The 21,173-nt window shown below is 42.5% G+C and overlaps 1 protein-coding gene across 6 annotated transcripts in view; it reads right to left on the bottom strand.

Annotated features, from left to right (window-relative positions):
* LOC137371215 (F-box-like/WD repeat-containing protein TBL1X) overlaps positions 1–21,173 on the bottom strand; it is a 375,589-nt gene that overhangs the window by 143,307 nt on the left and 211,109 nt on the right. The window contains exon 3 of one of the 6 annotated variants that reach the window (XM_068033400.1): positions 7,874–7,992. The exons of 4 other annotated variants lie outside the window; for them this stretch is intronic. The gene's annotated coding sequence lies outside the window, so the exon portion shown is untranslated. Of the gene's footprint in view, positions 1–7,873; positions 7,993–19,299; positions 19,401–21,173 lie in introns of those variants that run through there. One more of the 6 variants, XM_068033404.1, reaches the window with a different exon arrangement.

The raw sequence follows: 21,173 nt of genomic DNA, 5'->3' as shown, positions 1-21,173 counted from the left end.
GATCGTAAATACTTGAGGGCCCAGCACTCGCCCCTGTGGCACTCCACTAGTTACAATTTGCCAACCTGAAAATGCCCCATTTATTCCAACTCTATGTTTCCTGTTAGCCAATCCTCTATACATGCTTAAAATTAATCACCAAGAAAAAATAGAGATTCCCCGACTTGTGGTGGCATTCGATACCATCAGTCAGCACTACCAGGAGATTTTCAATTCTTAATCTTCTTAGTTAGATATTCTCTACTCTTAATTGTGGCAGTTACTCTTGGCGGTGGGGTGAAACATCCAGAATACTCTTCTAGTCAATGCTGCACATTTGAGCCAGGAATAATTGAGCTGTGTCTCAATTCCAAAGATTTGGTGTTCCTGTCACTGAAATGAGTGATTAATAGCGTGGGTACAAAGACAAAATGGAACACAGTCAACTTAGATCATTGGAGCTTAAACATCATTATTTACAAGGAAAGCAGCTCATACTTCAGAAAATCAACCAAAAAAATGTACATGAATCAAATAGGTGAAATTCATTCCCATCACTTGCATGAAGTAGTGAGCTGTAACTGTCCCAGTTCTTACTATTTACTCCGAAGGCTGTACCAGAGGGTAAAACAGAAACAAACTGCTGAAAATAGCATTTCGATTTACTACTCCAGCAACTGCCACAGAAACTGATCATTGTACTGCACTGGAAACAGCTCTTTTTCTCTTGTCACACTCTCTCATGCCCAATGCCCATTTTTGCGGTCATTCAAATTCACACATCAATTTGTGTAACACCATCTAAAGCTAATCGTTACACACAGTCACTGAACTATTCAACTTACATGGGCAAGCAATTTGACATTTCCTGGAGTCTATTTGTGCATGGTTTAAATTGACAGAATACACAAGAATTCACATGCTAAACTCTCTGGGGAGCAATACACTTTAACTGGGAGGTACACAAATAAAAACAAAATCCAGTGATTATTACATTACTTTTTTGTTGAATCTTTGCAGTGAAGGGATTTAACTACAAGGAGGAATGGATTTCTTTTCCCAATTTGGGCAGCAAGTGTCAGTATAAAGTACTCCAAAATCAGTTATACAACTGTTACATCTGCTGGCATGAAGACGAATATGTTGAATGGGGATTTTTAATTCATCGATTGGAAACCTACATCAAACTTAAAAGGGAAAGGTGGAATATTACATTTAACTTTTACAAAGACTTTACCACAGCTAAAAATGGCTGCCACCATTTGCATTTGAACACCTTTCACATTCCAAGGCATCAAAGTGGCGATGCGTGTCTGATTAGTCTTTACCCAAAACAATGGCTTGCCCTAATGATTGAACTACCTGAGATTGCTTTCATTAGCAAGACATCCAAAGCCATCCCCAGACATTAACATTGAAAGGAGAACCTCTCCAGGGGTAAACATTGACACGAAGCCTGAGAGAGATTGAGATTTCTAAATTTGAATCTCATGAGAAGGTACCAGAGAATACCCTGACAGTCTTGTGACCATCTGTCTATCTCTGTAAAAGTTGGGAGTTTCCCTTGGACAGACAGACAATCTGTGCAGAAGCCAGAAGGGGTCTCTCTCTCTCTCCAGAAGACCTTGTGTGGGGCTTGCGAAGCTTGGTTGCCGGCTGCAAGATCCAAGACAAAGGGAAGGAAACCCTCTGCTCAACTGTTTCCAAGAACAACTATCAACCTAGAACTTCAGGACCACAAATTCAACCGGAAGACCACTAAAGTCACCAGACACCACAGACTGTATAATCCTTTTTATTGATACAAACTCTATCCCAACTACTATTCTTCGCCATTCTGTAATCTATTGGTATGTGAGTGAAAGTGTAGCGTAATTTTATTATTTTATTTAGATCGGGTTTTTGTTTAAGTACAATAAACTCACTTCTTTCTCATTTAAACTCAAGAAAACTTATCTGATTGGTTCTTTTATGATCACAACAATGATAAAAGATAAAACACTCACTGAAGTGGCAAGCACATCCACTATTTAAAAAAGAATAAACCCTGTTGCGGTCAAAGGAGGAGAAGGACAAGAGGGTAGCTTTGTGACACCTCCTCAACTGAACGCAACAGTGCTCTTACGTTGAATTTAGCTGGCTGTAAGGCAAAAGCAACATTACCGTGGGTTCTGATGCATCAGCTCGGAGGGACCAGAGTTAGTTTTTCTTTGTCTTCCTAATACCTTGTTTTAGCAAGTTCCAGCAGCTCAAAAATCTGTTCAGCCATTTGTACAAAATTCTGTGCTTGAGGAACCCATCTGCACAACAGTATAGAAATGCAATGTAGAAGCCCCTGTACTCTACGCCAACAATATGTTAAAGCAGTGCACCAATGTGACATTTTCCATAGCAGACATCCTGTCAGTGAGGTTTCCAATTTAGTGGAATTAATACTGAATTTGGTACAGGTCTCTGCTCTGGCTTATGTTCATAAGAAATGGATTAATACTCCTCAAACTTGTTTTATTGACAACCCTCACTACCAGCAGACAGAAGCAGCTTTCATCTGATCAATCTGGCTGGATTGATACCCAGGTACCAGCGGTGAAAGACTACTGTACATTGCTTAATTCCGAAACCCACTGATTTTGATGAAAGATTGCACTCAAAATATTAACACATATTTTCACCTTTATTTGATGACTGCATTTTGTTTTTATTCCAAATTTTCAGTCTTAACCGTTCAATTATTACATAAATTGGCACTCCAGTCTTGCATTTTTGATTAAAACATGGGTGAGGAAACCTCCTGCTGATTACCACTTCCCACAACTGATGGGTCTTTGCTTCTCGTGTTGAACAGCAGTTGGATGAAGCACTGAGGGCAGCAATGGCATACATAAGCAGGGATTTTACTGAGCTCCCGACATCAGGCTCCATGGTGGGGGGGGGGGATGCGCGGAAGATCGCCACAGAGCTTGACGCCGGGAGTGCAGGGCCCGATCTTCTTGGTGGTGGTGAGGCTCCGTGAGGGCCCGCCCACCGCTGGGCGATGGAACCCGTATTAACATATTTAAATTAAAATGAAATGAATACATTTAAATAAAATCAAGTGATCTTACCTTCAGGCCGGGATCTTCTGAGCGGTGGCCGGCACTCACGCGCCTTCACTTTCCTGTCCAGGGAAAGCAGGTGCCACAGTGGTGGGGAAGGGGGAATTTATAATTTTTAGTGCAGTGGGGGGAGGGTTCCAATGCAAATTACTAGAGCTGGAGCGGGTGGGAAGGGGGAGACCTCTGCACTTTGATTGGTTTGGGGTTGGGGGGGGGGGGGGAAAGAGGCAGGAGGGCAAGTGTTGAAGGTAAGTGCTTTGGGTGGCGGGGGGGAGGGGGCGGTAGAGGGAAAATGTTGAATTTGTTATTGGGGGGGGGGGGGGGGGGTGGTGAGGGCAATAAATTTATCGGCAGTACACTGGGAAGAGTTAACCCTTTCAAAATTTAAATGACCCAGCAGGGCTGCGGTCGGAGAGCCCACCCCTTCCATGAGATTGGGGGGGGGGGGGGGGTGCGGTCCGATCAGCTCATTACCCTGGGCCGCCACAACAACATGTGGACTGGCTTTTCTTTTTGCCCGCTGCCACTCCCGATGGCGGGAGAAGAAAATCCAGCCCATAGAGTGTACTCTGGATGGGGGATCTTCAATATCCATTACCAAGAATGGCTCGGTTGCACCACTACTGACCAAGCTGGCCGCGTGTCCTGAAGGACATAGCTGCCAGACTGGGCCTGCAGCATGTATGAGAAGCAACAAGAGGGAAAAACCTACTTGACCTCGTCCTCATCAATCTACCGGTCACAAATGCATCTGTCCATGATAGTATTGGTAGGAGTGATCACCAAACAGTCTTTGTGGAGAGGAAGTCCCATCTTCACACTCAGGATATTGTCCTTTGTGTTGTGTGGCACAACCACCACACTAAATGGGATAGATTTTGAACAGATCTGGCAGCTCAAAACTGGGCATCCATGAGCCGCTGTGAGTCATTAGCAGCAGCAGAATTGTATTCAACCATAATCTGCAACCTCATGGCTCGGCATATCTCCCACTCTACTGTTACCATCAAACCAGGGGAACAACTGCATCAATGAGGAGTGTAGGAGCATATGCCAGGAGCAGCACCAGTCATACCTAAAAATGAGGTCCCAACTTGGTGAAGCTACAACACAGGACTACATGCATGCTAAGCAGTGGACACAGAGCTAAGTGACCGCACAACCAGCAGTGCAGGCAAAACTCTGCAGTCCTGCCACATAGAGCCGTGAATGGTGGTGGTCAATTAAAGAACTAACTGGAGGAGAAGGCTTCATAAACATCTCCACCCACAATGATGACTGAACCCAGCAAGTCTGTACAAAAGACAAGGCTGACACATTTGCAACCACCTTCAGCTAGAAGTGCCGAGTGCATGATCCATCTTGGCCTCCTCCAGAGAACCTCAGCATCACAGATACCAGTCTTCAACTAATTCAATTCACACCACCTAATATCAAGGAACAGCATAGACCCTGACAACATCCTGGCAGTAGTACTGAAGACTTGTGCGCCAGAACAAGCTGTGCCCCTAGCCAAGCTGTTCAGTACAGCTGCAACACTGGCGTCTACCCGATAATGTGGAAATTGCCCAGGTATGGCCTGTCCACATAAAGGTCAAATCCAATACAGCCAATTACCACCCCTTCAGTCTACTCTCAAGCATCAGCAAAGTGATGGAAGGTGTTGTCAATAGTGCTTTCAAGTGGCACTTACTCAGTAATAACCTGCTCACTGATACTCAGTTTGAGTTCCGCCAGAGCCATTCAGCTCCAGACCTCATTACAGCCTTGGCCCAAACATGGACAAAGGAGCTAAATTCCAGACGTGAGGTGAGAGTGACTGCCCTCGACATCAAGGCATCATTTGACAGAGTGTGGCATCAAGCAGCCTTAGCAAAATTGAAGTCAATGGGAATTGGGGAAAGCTCTCTACTGGTTGGAGTCATACCTAGCACAAAGGAAGATGGTTGTGGTTGTTGGAGGCCAATCATCTCAGCCCCAGGACATTGCTACACGAGTCCCTCAGGATAGTGTCCTAGGCCCAACCATCTTCAGCTGCTTCATCAACGACCTTCCCTCCAAGATAAGGTCAGAAGTGGGGATGTTTGCTGATGATTGCACAGTGTTCAGTACTGTTCACAACTCCTCAGATACAGAAGCAGTCCGTGCCCACATGCAGCAAGACCCGGATAACATTCAGGCTTGGGCTGATAAGTGGCAAGTAATGGGCGTGCCACACAAATGCCAGGCAATGATCATCTCCAATAAGAGAGAATCTAACCATTTCTCCCTGACGTTCAAAAGCATTACCATCTCTGAATTCCCCCCACTATCAACATCCTAGGGGCTTACTACTGACCAGAAATTTAACTGGACCAGCCATATAAATAATGTGGCTACAAGTTCATGTCAGAGGCTGGGAATTCTGTGGTGAGTAAATCATCTCCTGACTCCCCAAAGCCTGTCCACAATCTACAAGGCACAAGTCAGGAGTGTAATGAAATACTGCCCAAATTGCCTGGATGAGTGCAGTTCCAACACTCACGAAGCTCCAGACCATGCAGGACAAAGCAGTCCACTTGATCAGCACCCCATCCACCACCTTCAACATTCACTCCCTCCTCCACCGGTGCACAGTGGCAGTAGTGTGTACCATCTACAAGATGTACTGCTGTAAATCGCCAAAGATCCTTCAACAGCACCTTCCAGAGCCATGACCGCTACCACCTAGAAGAACAAGGGCATGGGAATACCACCACTTGCAAGTTCCCCTCCAAGTTACATACCATCCCTGACTTGCAACTATATAACCGTTCCTTCACCGTCACTGGGTCAAAAACCTGGAGCTCCCTCCCGAACAGCATTGTGGGTGTATCTACACCACATCAACCTCAGTGGTCCAAGGTGGCTGCTCACCACCACCTTCTCCAGGGCAAGAAATGCTGACCTTGCCAGCAACACTCAAATCCCACAAATGAATAAGAAAAAAATAATGCCTGCCACTACCTCAGGATGTTCCAAGGCACTTTGCAGCCATTGAAGTATTTCTAAACTGTGTTATTGTTGTAATGTAGGAAAGCAAGACCAATTAAACCACTTTCAAGGAAAGGAGAAACTAAGAATTCCTCTATGGTATTAATCTGAAATACAACTGAAGTTTTAACTTGGATAAGAAAAGCAGGAAAAGCCCAAAAACATGGTGGTTTTTCATAAAAGGTTTTATATATTACTTGCATAAGTTTTTCAGCATCATTTCTCATGTTATATGGTGTATGTTATGTATTAAAAAAAAATTACCATCAGGTTTTTGCTTTTAAAATATTTACTAAATCACCTGGTGCTATTTGATGCTAAGAGATCTAATATTTAAGTTCTGAGGTTATTTGCATTATTCTATATTGTTTTAATGAATACTGCGCATAAATGCTCTAATGTTTTGATTCATTACATTCTGCCATTTTGCTTTCTGTTACTCAAAGGGTTTAATTCACAATTTTTCCCCCCAGCAGCATCTTTGCACACAGGGTCGGTTTAAGGTGATCCATGATCTGTACTGATCTCAGCAAGACCAACGGTCAGTTCACTACAATTGAACCAATACTGCTCTGGTTTACAAAGAAATAGAAAAGCCAGGGTTCCTGGTCATGATCACTATTCAATGAAAATTGCAGGTTTGGATCAGGAAAGGGCTGTTTGGGGCTATGCTGTGATCATCTCCAAGGTCAAATCGCCCCAAGCACTCACGGCAGAGGCACACATTAATAATACCCATTTTGGTGAGGTATCAGAGAGCAAACATGGCCCACAATACCACACTCCAACAATGAGCCATGTCTTCAATAGAGTTAGAGGGGGGGGGAAGGGGAGATGTATCAAAGAAAATGTGTTTTAAAAATGCAAATTACTGATTTATTTTCTAACAATATTTATGAATTGGCAATATGATACTATGCTTCAGAATCTGTTATTAGATGCTAACAAATATATCATTTAAGCTCTTTGATGACATTTGCATTGTATCGGAATACTACCACAGGCCCTGGATCCAAGTAAACAGATGAGTTTAGCAGTGGTGGTGAACTTCAAGTGTATTTTCATTTATGCAAAAGAATCTTATCACTGAGAAAATATCTTTTCTCATCATACTGTCTAATTATTCCACACTGGAGTGAGTTGCCCTCCCAGAACCAAAATTTTGCATTAATCTTAGGAGGTAAAATACATGCTTATTTCAAAACCTAAAAAACTAATTCAGTTGAAGAATTAAAATGCAAGAGAGTTATATTCCTTTTAACAAAAAATCTTTACAAAACTCTGTCAATGTTATGTCCAATAAATCAGCCCTCAAAGAACAGATACTCTACTTAAGAGCAAGATGAATCTATATATTGATTACCCCTCCAATCTATTCTATACCACTAAATTTGAGTGCAAGCTGTTTTAGTTACAAAAACATTTAATTTTGGCTCCAACAGCCTCTGGTGACCTTGCACTCTCTTTGTTAATGACTTTTACTCTACTATGACAACATGGTCCTCCAACAAAAGCATCAGAAAATCTATTCCTATTTAACATGTGCAATGAGGTGATGTGTCAGTTTAGTTGAACAGGGTGTGCATTTGTATCTAGGCAGGTGGATGTCCAAGTGATAGGTTGTTTAAGCAATTTAATGCACCGAGGTTTACATGAAAAGTAAATGCTTATTTTATTTAATAAAGCAAGAATATTTATATATCCTTTTGAAGCAATATTTTGCTTTATGGCAATTGGCAAATATTAAAAATTGGTAAATTTCAGCAATGCATTTAGAAGCGACATACCCTCAATTATCCCTCGTCACAAATCTGAGTTCACGCAAGGTGAAGTACAGTGAACAGGCACATTCGCAAGCCTGCTTCATTCTTTCTGTGCCACGTGCTGTCAAAGAGATTAGTTCAGCCTGCAGTGGGGGATGAAACACACAGCCAATGTGACTAGAATAGCTCCAGTGATAAAGGTCCTAAAGCTCTCCTATTTTTGGCATTACAAAATTTAAAAAAAGTTTTAAAATGTGCACATTTTTTTTCCACTGGTTCCTTGAGTCCTTCTTCCTTAAAATGTGATTCCCTTATTCAAAGGATAGGCAGACAGTCTTCTCCCAGGCCTTGGAGAGTGAGATTCTGATTTATATGGATCCTAATTACAGAGGTGTTGAGGCCTGTGTTGATGGATTGGGCTGGGGATGTGGAATTCACCTTTTAAGGAAAGAGCTGCCCTCTTGCCAGAGGCACAAATTTGCAAACATTCTGCTACAGTGCTGGGTAAGTTTAAAGAAAAAAAAGATATTGGTAGTGGCATAATTACTACACAAGTAATTACTGCTCTTGATAAAAAAACAAAGCCTACGGGGCCGCTGCTCAGGAAAATTTTACATCGCGATACAAACGACTTGATAATTTAGTTAGCAGAGAAAAGGAAAATTGACAAATCAAAATAAAGAGCAAGTTTTTAGTAGAAATATCTTGCCTCTCAATCGGAATCAAGTACATGACAGCAAACAATCTGGAATTCTTCCCTGGATCTTAACGTTGTTAAATATTCTGAAAGGACTGTTAAATTATAACTTATTTGGTGTGCACATACCTTATATATAAACAAGAATTCATTTTCCTGTCTCAATGACTGCACCTGAAACGGTTTAGTTTAGTTTAGAGATACAGCACTGAAACAGGCCCTTCGGCCCACTGAGTCTGTGCCGACCATCAACCACCCATTTATACTAATCCTACACTAATTCCATATTCCTACCACATCTCTACCTGTCCCTATATTTCCCTACCACCTACCTATACTAGGGGCAATTTATAATGGCTAATTTACCTATCAAACCTGCAAGTCTTTGGCATGTGGGAGGAAACCGGAGCACCCGGAGGAAACCCACGCAGACACAGGGAGAACTTGCAAACTCCACACAGGCAGTACCCAGAATTGAACCTGGGTTGCTGGAGCTGTGAGGCTGTGGTGCTAACCACTGCGCCGGTATTACTGTCATTTTTATATACAAAGGAATAGAAAGATTGGGATTAGCTCAAATACTTAAAACTATTACCAGACAAGTCTAATAATTATTTTCTTATAAATATAGCTGCAATAAGTAAATTATACCAATTTGTGCCCTGTAAGGTGCATTGTTAGATGGAAGTTGATGCAACTCAAAATTTTGGATAGTCATTTGAAAAGGAAGAAAATATGGGAAGGGCAGGAAAATGGCAATTAAAATCTAGCATGAGCCAAGGAATCTGGCCTTAGAGCCTGGCTACCCGACCCGAACCCGACGGGACCCAACGACGTGTCAGGTTCGGGTTGGGTCGCTCTTCCGGGTCCAGCATTCAGGCTCGGGTTGGGTCGGGTCAGGTCGGACACAGTGACAGCCAGGACGTCAAGTGGGGAAACACTCCGCACTAGTCTGCAGTGAGCGATTTCATCCAAGGTAGAATACAACCTACTGGTGGTCGGGTCGGGCGTGGGAAAAAATTGAAAGGACTCAGGCCGCGTCGGGCTTGGGTTGGGTGTGGTTCGGTCGGGCTAGGGTCAGGTTTCATTTGCAGACCCGAGCAGGCCTTTATCTGGCCTCCTCCTGTTGTAATTTCTATGGCCAGGATTTTATGCCGCCCCCGCCACAGGAACAGACTGGTTGCGGGGGGAGCCGTAAAATTGAGTGGGAGGCAGGGGTGCTGTTCCCATGCCTTCCTGCCCCCGCTGCAAATTTATGAGGGGCGACGATGGCGAAAAATGGCCCACCCACCCCAGGCCAATCAAGGCCCATAGGTGGCCAATTAACTGCCACTTAAGGACCTCCTCCCACCGCCGCTGGTATCTTACCAGTGGCAAGTGGGCAGGACAGTCACTCAGAAAGCTGCCACCTTGTGGGCTGGGGGGGGGCCTCCTGATCGTGGAGCACAGGGTGCCCAACGAAGGTCCCACTCATGAGGCCCCAACTGCCCCCACAGAAATAAAGTCTCCCAAGCCCAACTGACCCCCTCTTGCCTCGCTGGCACCCGGCCGATTGTCCTGGGGCCATCATCCCTCTTGCTGCTGCGGCTGGGTGCAGTCCCAGCAGCGGCCACTGCTGGGACTGAAAGCTGCTGGCCCGCTCCATTAGGTGGCACCTCCTGCCTCAGAGAGGTGGAAGTCCCACCCAAGGGCAATTAAGGGCCTGGGGAGCATAAAGTGTCAGCATGGCTCCCCAGGCCCAGCAAAGGCAGGCTCGCCCCTGACTTTTGGTCAGTGGGCGGGACCTCCCGCCCAATGTAAAATTCCGGCCTATGGCTCTCTGATTCTATAACAAAATAGGAGCCAGAGCTAAGTGTCTCTCATCGCACTGCAAGTAGGTACCTCACAAGATCCTTTTTTTTTTTCTGGCCTTTTGGAGAAACATACTGCGAGCAGCAAAGAAATGGACAATTAGTGCACATTGTCAGGGGCCATCGCTGTTTTATTCTGGTCTCTTGGCCAGAATATTGCTGGCCTTTAAGAGTATTCCCAGCCAACAGAGAAAGCCAGAATTTTAAAATTTGCAACCTTTGAGTAACTGGACATGCAAGAACACAAAAATTTTAAAAGACCACGGGACCCAAACAAAGCTTTTTCTTATAAGAAAATTTAACAGTGTGGCCACTGGTCTCTGAATTTGCACCACAACGTATAAAAGATGAATTCAGAACATAGGCGACCACATGCTACTGTGTAACAAAGTCTCAAAGCAAGAGTGGCATTCAAGAGATTTTGGTCAATCTCATTCCATAGCAGCCAGGGAATGCCCTTCCAAGTTAGAAAATGACTCATGTTGTTACAGCACAAACTCCTTCAGTGCAGTTACAAATATCTCACTTTTACTTTATCACTTTGGCATTGCACCCTTTCCCTTTGTATATAAATATTGTAAAATGTTGTGGAAAATATTTTCATGACACCAATGCCCTTTAAGGAAGAAAGTCTAACTGTAGTTGAACTGCCTTCAAAGTAAGCAACATAACTTCAATGATAAATCTTGTCTACTACTTGATCCTTACAGGAATATACCTGAACCATTAACTTATCTTTTTAATTTCTGAATGTAGATTACTCCACTTTGAGTTTCCAGCATTTATCATAGCATCATAGAATCAAAGACTGGCCTCTTTCTGTACTGTAGCCTTTCGGCCCATTATGTCCATGCTGGCTCTCAGCAAGAGCAACTCACCTAGTTCCACTTCCCTGCCTTTTCCCCATAGCCCTGCAAATTGTTTCTCTTCAGATAATTATCCAATTCCCATTTGAAAGCATGACTGAATCTGCCTCCACCACCCTCTCTGGCAGTGTATTCCAGATCCTAACTGCTCGCTGCGTAAAGAAGTTTTTCCTCATGTCGCCGTTGCTTCTTTTGCTAATCACCTTAAATCGGTGTCCTCTGGTCCTCAACCCTTGTGCCAATGGAAACCGTTTCTCCCTATCCACTCTGCCCAGATCCCCTCATCATTTTAAACACCTCTATCAAAGCTCCTCTCAACCTTCTCTTCTCAAATCTATCCAGGTAACTGAAGTTCCTCATCCCTGGAACCATTCTTGTGAATCTTTTCTGCACTCACTCTCATGCCTTCACATCATTCCTAAAGTATAGTGCCCCAGATCTGGAGGTTTATCATAACTTCCTTGTTCTTGTACTCAATGCCCTTAATTATGAAGCCCAGGATCCCATATGCTTTATTAACCACTTTCTCAATCTGCCCTGCAACCTTCAATGAATTGTACACATATATCCCTAGTTCCCTCTGCTCCTGCACCCCCTTTAGAATTATTCTTCAATTTATATTGCCTCTCCTCGTTCTTCCTACCAAAATATATCACTTCACACTTTTCTAAACTATATTTAATCTGCCACTTATCTGCCCATTCTACCAGCCTGCCTATGTCCTCTTGAAGTTTATCGCTATCCTCCTCACAGTTCACAATACTTCCAAGTTTTTTGTCATCTGCAAATTTTGAATTTGTGCCCTGTACACCCAAGTCTAGGTCCTTAATATATAGCAAGAAAAGTAGGAGTCCTAACATCAAACCCTGGGGAACCCCACTAAATACCTTCCTCAAGTCTGAAAAACAACCATTCACACTATTCTCTACTTCCTGTCACTCAGCCAATTTCGTATCCATGTTGCTACTGGCCCTTTATTACTGACTTGGTTGGAAAATTATACATTATCTGGTGCTTTTCCAAAGTTGCACTGATATGCTTTAATTTTGAAAGTGTACCCTGTTTAGACTCCCATGGCCATGCTAGAATAAATTCAGCATTACTTTTACTTTGCAGCAAACCAGGCACTTTAATTTTCACTCCACCCATCTCCTGGTTATTTTTAGACTGACCAGTATTAATGTAAACAAAGCCGAATCACATTTTACTGTCTTTGTCTCCAGACAAGAGATTTGATTTATTTATTGCATTTTACATTTCTAAAATGAATTTGCTTTGGCAAATTTATTTAGGATAGATTAAAAGAAGATGCTCTGTGAATGCTCAGATCACAAACAAAAATTTTGTAAGTAGTGCTGGTTAGAGTAATAGACTGTGTGTAGCTAGCTACTACACAGACAAACCCCATGTTATTCTAAATATTTGAGATATGCAATTGATTTCACATACTTCAGATAAACTTACTTCACCAACAGTGCTTTATTGTGACCCTCAAAGCTGAGCATTATAAATTTGCCGTAATCAGGCATTTTACAGTAGCATCATGGCACTTCAGGCCTAATATTGAAGCAGTAAGAATGATATTTCTATTTGTGGTTGAAAATTTTGAATGGTTAACATCTGTGCCAGGAAAGACGTACTAACCTCAGTTCACATATATGTTTTCTTCAAGTTTTACTGCCAGCTGATATTCCATAGCATTGCTCATAAATCAAAAGAGATAAATATTTTTATCTCTCGGTTATCTCTCTAGTCATTCTCTACTCCCCAGTTGTGTGCATCTCTCTCTGTCCATCTGCCTAAGCCACGTTATCATGTTGTTTCTGTACTGATCTAAAAAAAACTGTCACTCTTCCTGAATCGCTCTTTCTGCAAGTCTACACTTCCCTCAGAAATCTCTGTTATATGTCTTCCACACTTTGTGAATACCTGTCATACAATGTGTTTCTCTGCCATTTTATATATCTGACTCTATTTCTACATGTTTGCTTGTAACATAATTTGGTAATTTTTCTCTCTCATTTTTTGCCTTTTTCATTTTCTTTGCTTTATCTTATTTACTCTATAGACAATCTGTATTCCCCTGTTAGTCTTCAAATTTGTGTTTTAGATTCACTCAGTAAGGTTAATTACATAGCAACGACTACCACCACACTTCAAATGAAAGAAAGATATGGGTCAGGTATGGGAGAAGAGAAATGCAGGAAAAACACGATTAAATATTGAAGAACACCAAAATATAATGGGAAGAAAGTAAAACAAATAATTTAAAAATACCTACAAAAAATGTGATGAGGGTTGGAACTGTTTATTTATAGGTGTTGTGTATGGAATGAAAAGGATAGAAGGGTGGGGAGATAATAAAAGTGAAAAAAATAATTTTTACAAGTTAAATTGGGAAGTAGGGTTTTAAAGAATTAGCAGTTCAGATAAAGCATACAAATAAAAACACAAAAAAAATTTGAGGATTTAAAGAAAAAATCTTGGTAAATTTGTAGAATTGATTGGGAGAACTCTATTGGTCTGTGGTGTCATATGGCTAGTGTGGACCAATGCAGGCATCTGACTAGAGTCATGTGGTATGCAAGGGTCACTTTGTAACAGTGTAGTATGACAATAATACAGGCAGAAAACTTTTGATACATAAAAATATTGTTTACATTCTTTGATTCAATTTTTTTTGTTCATGGGATGTGGGCATTGCCGGCTATTACCTAACTGCCCTCGAGAAGGTGGTCGTGAGCTGAAGAGATACTATATTCTAGAACAGTTGACTGGGGTGGGGGGGAGCGGGTGGTGTTGTAGAGTTACAAGTTCTTTTTCTTTTACTGAAATTGCTTTTAAGTTAATAAAAGAGCTATCCCTCAACAATAATGATGTTATGCAGTAATGGAACGCATTAATTTAAATGGGATGTTGAGGTAAACCATGTACTTAACTTTTCACAGAAGGGAGTTTTTTTTAAAAAACAAAAGGTCAGGTTCATGCATGTCTTAGCACCCTAGGACTACAAAACTTAATAATGAGCAATGAGCTGTGGAGGAGATCTATGTAAAACCAGAGACTGCACAGATTCATGTGGTAATGTCATGTGCAGCCTCGGGCATCAACTATGTAACTGTCACCCATCTAGAACTAGTCTGGTTGACAGATCTGGCAGCATGAGTAAAAATTAAGCCAATATATTGAGGTAATGGGGTTAACAGTTGAATATTTGCAGAAGCAGTGCTGCTTTTCTTTTAGTCCTTCATAGGATGTGGGCGTCGCTGGCTAGGCCAGCAGCTATTGCCCATCCCTAATTGCCCTTGAGGTGGAGGTGGTGGTGAGCTGCCTTCTTTTCACACTTTTCAGTTGGTATGTTTGGACAATACCAAATAGAAATACAAATTTCAGGCATTCTTGTACCTCTGGGTCCTTATTTCTTTTTCCTGTTTCTTTTTCTTTCTAATATGGAGACCCTTTTCTTATTTCCAGACATAGTGCATTTAGTATGTTTTGCCTTTTTATATTATATTTTGTAGTTATCCACCATCTCTGCATGGTGAGATTACTTCCTTGTCATCCAGACCTGCAGGAGGTACAATTTCCTCCAGTTAAGCAATGAAAACTGAAGCCATAATCTTCGCCCACCAACCACCACAAATTCCATACTCATGACAATTCCAGCCCCTCGCTAACCACTGTCTCAGGCTGTACCAGTTTGTTCTGTTCAACTCTCAGATGAGCTTCCACCTCATGAGAGAAGACTAAACAAATTATTTAACAGGTAAATAATTTTTTTTTAAATGACATAAAATGGCAGAGGAAGACAGATATGGAGGAACAAAAACTGCCTGCGCCCATTCTACCTTAGACCATCTGCTGCTGAAGCTCTCATTCCTGCCTCTGTTAACTTCAGACTTGACTATACCAATGCCCATTACAACAGTGACTATACTTCAAAAGTACTCCATTGGCTATAAAGCACTTTGAAACATCTGATGTTTGTGAAAGGCGCCATATAAATGCAAGTCTTTCTTTGTTCTTTCTCCCTGGCAGGCCTCCCATCTTCCATAAACTTCAGTTCATCCAAAACTCTGTTGCCCAGATTCTATCCCTCAAGTCTTGCTCATTTATCGCTCCTGTGCTCACTGGCCTGCATTAACCCCACTTCTCCAACATTTCAGATTTAAAATTTTCATCTTCATGTATAAATCTCTTCACAGTGCAGCGCAGTGGTTAGCACCGCAGCCTCGCAGCTCCAGCGACCCGGGTTCGGTTCTGGGTACTGCCTGTGTGGAGTTTGCAAGTTCTCCCTGTGACCGCGTGGGTTTCCGCCGGGTGCTCCAGTTTCCTCCCACAGCCAAAGACTTGCAGGTTGATAGGTAAATTGGCCATTGTAAATTGCCCCTAGTGTAGGTAGGTGGTAGAAGAATGGTGGGGATGTGGTAAGGAATATGTGATTAATGTAGGATTAGTATAAATGGGAGGTTGTTGGTCGGCACAGACTCGGTGGGCCGAAGGGCCTGTTTCAGTGCTGTATCTCTCTATGACTCTATAGTCTCAACCCTCCCTATCTCTAAAATCTCCTCCAGCCCTACAAACGCACTCCCGAACTGTCTGTTCCTCCAACTCTGGCATTTTAAGCATCTTCCCTTTGCTCAATAAGTGGCAGAGGGGTGTCAGTTGCCTAAGCCTTACATTGTGCAATTTCCTTCCTATACTCATCTGCTTGTCCATCTCCCTCTTGTCATTAAAGCCCACCTCTTTGACCAACCTTTAGGTTACTCTCATCTTTGACTCTCGTCCACTTATTTTCTAATTTGGCCAATGCACAGCACCTTGGAGCGTTTTCCTAAATTAAAGACGCTATATAAATATATCGGTGGTGTTGTTGGAGCACGTCTGACTATTATTAGTTCACATTTGAACAGCATTATTTCTTTTCCTATGATCCTGTGCTCTACATTCTTATGTTAACTTGGAGGCAGTGTCTGTTATGTTTTAACTTTAGTTTGATGCTGTCTCTCTTGCTCACAATCTGTCCTTACTCTAATGTTAAATGATTACTGATTTATTTTCTGTCTCTAGGACCAAGTCTCTGTTGTAGACTAGGAGCATTTCCACACCAGGAATCTTCCTGTATCAGTATGCATGCACTGCTGGTTGCTATGCACCCTGCCTCATTTTCCTGTTGGAAAATCACGCAGACGTGCAACTGGTTGTAGCTCCGATATTGTCCGTGCTAAACCCCCACTAAAGTTGAAAACTCCGCACATTATTGGGGGAATTTTATGAAGGCCGCCAGCTGGAGAGCTGGCAAGAGCCCCATGCTGCCTCCTCCAGGAAGGCCCACCGGAATTACACGTTCATCAGGCAGTTGAGGGGTCACTAGCGGGCCTTTCACCAGATCAGGATCTTAGAGGCTGAAGTCCCTCCCACCAAGAGCTGCCAGCCAATCAAAGGTGAGCAACTCTTGTTCAGCAGCACCACTGGGAAAGTAGAGGCTGCTGAGAGAAAAAGACACCCACCCAAGGCCCAGGTTGGCGCTGGATCCCAGACTCAGGTGAGTAATGGTGGGAGGAGGTTTCGCTGGATAGGGGTCATGTGGGAAGGGGTGTGGGGGGAGTCAGCAGAAAGAGCAGGGGAGTGGCTGTCAGTGCCCCCCCCTTTCCTGATGCCAGGTCCCTTGATTAGGCATTGAGCGCCTTTGAATGAGGTCCCCACCCGCCACCATTCCCCCGATTAAATGCCCTCCCTGCTTCCAAATGCACCACGTGAGAAGAGCATAAAATCCAGCCCTATTTTTCTCTTTGAAGCTGCACAAGTGTGAGTCCCACTCTAATTATACTTCATGGAAAGCAGTTTGCTCTAGCTCCCAAAATTTTGCCCTTAATAGTAGAGAGTGAATGCTACCTGTTACTGGCAAGAATCATCAATCAAGACTGATAGTTTTGCAAACACTAGAACAGTTTCAGTCAGCTAGGTTTTGATATTTTACTGGAAACCCAGCAATTCTGGAATAATAATGCTGAAAAATGACAAAAAGCCATAAAACCAGACTCCTGCTAATGATTTATATTAAAAATATTAAATGGGCTGCTTTCAAAAAGCAGAATGTCTGCTTGGAAACCAGATGGGCGATAATACTAGTTGCTTTACAGTGCACTGCTATTGTCTCTTTCTGGCTCACGGCGTTGCCAATTATGGTTTTGCTGAACTATGCAAACTACAGGAAAATCAGACATTAAGTAATCCTGATACAAGGAAATTCCTAACATACTCAAATTGTTATGAAATCGCTCTTTGCCCTTCACAGTGCTGTTATATAGTCTTAATGATTTTCCATGTTTCTTAGGTAGTTTCTGTGCCTTAACTGGAAAATTTTTCAATTCCCAACAAAAGAAGCAGCAGCCAAATATGGAGAGGAAGTACTCTCAATGTGAAGGAATCTCCTTGATAATTACCACAAAATGGGAAAAAAAGCACTTTAAAGAAGAAACCTGACTTTTAGCTTTCTTTCCCCCTCATAGCAGCCTGCTATTTTGGGCTTCCAATTCACATGGAAGTGGTCCTATAAGCTGCTTCAGCAAGAAGGTCAATACTGCTAGCAATAACCCGGCTTTCACAATGGAAAAAGTTGAGTCAATTTATGAAATTAACAAAATAAAAATGCAGTCACCAGCAGAGTACACAACAGTTTCCTGCATTTCCATGGTACTCATATCCTTGGGCTGGCATGCACAAATGATAAGGATGCAATTATTGTTGATTATACGGTCATCCACTTGTTAAACCCATAGCTATCAGTAAAAAGGTTCTCCTAAGATTCTACAGTGCACGGCTCCAGAAGGTTATTTACAGATGGTACTTTACATGAAAAGCTGTGCCATCTAAACGCATCTACTTCAACACAACTGCAGCATTTAGACAGATGGAAAACAAAAACTGATTTGGATTTATCCTGGAAATAATGCTGCTATAAGTCTTAATGAGTTTCCATGTTTCTGGAGGCTGTTTCTGTGTCTTGACTGGAGGATGAGAGCAGCTGGGACTGATTTCCCTCACCCTCTCTTGTGGAAATATTGCTGCCCAGTACCTCCCTATGATGGCATAGCTAAGACCATCAACACATGGAGAATCACAAGTTGCAACATGTATCCACTATTCCTCAGCAGAGATTTTCTGGTTAACAGTGTGCACCTCCACTCAAACTTCAATTTTATAATTCAGTTAAGCCAATCCTTTAAGTACATTTGAAGATTGCTCTTTCCACTGGTATTTACACACAAGGTAAATAAAAACAGGCTGTCTCAGTTGGCAAGACATTATTTACCACTACTAGCACTGCCCATTCATCACTGAAATTCTACTGAAATTTGACACTCTCTTGAGATGTTAACCATATTGCCACATCTTCCAATATTTTAACCGCAGCTCCAAAAGAAAATTGGTGAAATTTAAATAATATTTAAGTGGGGTACAGAGTATGATTCCACCCCCCACCACCACCCTGCCAATTTGCATGCATCTACTCCCTGCTAGAGGCACTGACTCATGCTAGAGTATGATTCTCTGGGTGGTGGCAGTCCAAGTTGCCCTTCTGAACATGTTCCTGGAAATCATATGCAACACATTCAACTTTGGGGTGATATCACATCTGAGTTAATCCTGCTCTTTCTGAACGTCCAAATACACACATTTTCCACCAGGGTTGGCGCAACTGCAATCTAGCACAGAACCCCTAACCGATTTGTTTTCCTTTCACTAGTCCAAGGACAGTGAAGATAATGTGTTCATTTTTTCTTGCAGGCAAAGTTGGTGAATGAACATATGCTGTTATATGCTATGCATATGTTTACCAATAAGAACAAAAGGAAGCTTTGTGGTGTACTTCTTTAGGAATATGTCAGTCTAGGAACCATTTTTCTTTTAAGCTGACGCACTACTGGTTGGTTAGCAACAACCTCCTTGCACAAAACAGATTAAAATGGAGGCGCTGGTAAACTTATGAAGGTGCTACACTATTTTTATTTGAAAATGTTTCAAAGCGCTCACCATAATTTTCTTCAACACACCCTCATTGCGAGGTACTTGCATGCATTTGAATGGTTGCCGAATATTTCTAAAAACAGCGTCAGCTCCTTTAAATGCTGCCGATTCACAAATTCACATCCTTCCTCTCGATCCACTCCCACTCACATTAACATCCAAAAAGTTATTTTGGGTGCTCAGTCATTCGATGAATGCATTGCAAGTTCAAACCAGTACACGCCAGCTTTTCAACAGCATTGCTCAACTGAACTGACACGTAGTTCTCTATTGACGTCCTTGATACTAACTATGTTGACTGTTCTGCTGCTGTTCCCATTTGTTTTAACCACAAATCTTTCGTAAATCTCTCATCCTAGTGGCTTCCAGTCTTTGCCACACATTTCCCAACTTTCACTTCCATAAGGAAGAATTGGGTGGTAGGTGTCGTCATCACTGAAATTTTGACAGACTTACTTATTTCCCTTTTTAAAGAAAAACAACATTTTTGTTGTATTGCACACAGCCTTTTTTTTATTCGTTCATGGGATGTGAGCATCAATGGCAAGACCAGCCTTTGTTGCCCATGCCTAATTGCCCTCGAGAAGGTGGTGGTGATTTGCCTTCCTGAACTGCTGCAGTCCATTTAAGTAGGTACATCCAGAGTGCTCTAAGGGAGGGAGTTCCAAGTTTTTGACCCAGTGACAGTGAAGCAGCGGCGATATAGTTACAAGTTAGGATGATGTATGGCTTGGAGGGGAACTTGCAGGTGGTGGTATTCCCATGGATCTGCTGCCCTTGTCCTTTTAGGTAGTAGAGGTCACAGGCTTGGACAGTTTGGTCGGAGGAGGCTTGACAAGTTGCTGCAGTGCATTGTGTAGATGGTACACACTGCTGCCATGATGCGCCAGTGGTGGAGGAAGTGAATGTTGAAGATGGTAGATGGGGTGCAAATCAATTGGGCTGCTTTGTGCTGGATGGTGTCGAGCTTCTCGAGTGTTGTTGGAGCTGCACACATCCAGGCAAGTGGAGGGTATTCCATCACCCTCTTGACTTGTGCCTTGTAGATGGTGGACAGGCTTTGGGGAGTCAGGAGGTAAGTTACTTGTCGCAGAATTCCCAGTCTCTGACCTGCTCTTGTAGCCACAGTATTTAGAAGGTTAGTCAATGGTAAGTCCCAGGATTTTGATGGTGAGGGATTCAGTGATGGTAATGCCATCGACCGTCAAGTGAGATGGTTAGATTCTCTCTTGTTGGAGATAGTCATTACCTGGTATTTGTGTGGCACCAATGTTACTTGCCACTAATCAGCCCAACCCTGAATGTTGTCCAGATTTTGCTGCATGCAGGCACGAACTGCTTCAGTATCTAAGTAGTTTGCTAATGGTACTGAGCACTGTGCAATCATCAGCAAACATCCCCACTTCTGACCTTATGTAACAATGTTCACTGCAGTGTCAAACTGCAGGAAGTGGCATTCTTTAGCACGAGTCACATGGCGCCACATTACTTTAGTTATAAAATCTCAATACTATGGCAGTCAAACTTCTCCTATTCCATCACTTCAGATCCTCTGGACTCACTCCCTCCCGTCAGTTCCTAATCATTTCTTAGCTTGTCCAACAAGATATTCTACTACTACAATTAAGATATATTCATTTTTAATGCTTACATTTTGTACCAGACAGCTGTGGAATCAATGCAGATGGACAATCATGGGTTACTTCTGGAATCGGCACTTTTTTTTTAAACTTAAATCTGCAATCACACAAAATAGCAAGTACCACATGAGCTGGATGAGTACCCAATGCTGGCAGCTTGTCCAGTTGTTCTAACTTGCAGTTTTTATTACTAGCTAGTAACATACAATGCAGTACTACCCTGATTGTTCAGTGTGTTTA

Source organism: Heterodontus francisci, chromosome 6 (assembly GCF_036365525.1).
Source record: "Heterodontus francisci isolate sHetFra1 chromosome 6, sHetFra1.hap1, whole genome shotgun sequence".
In the NCBI taxonomy this organism is placed as follows: domain Eukaryota; kingdom Metazoa; phylum Chordata; class Chondrichthyes; order Heterodontiformes; family Heterodontidae; genus Heterodontus; species Heterodontus francisci.
This window is presented reverse-complemented; position numbering and strand designations above follow the sequence as displayed.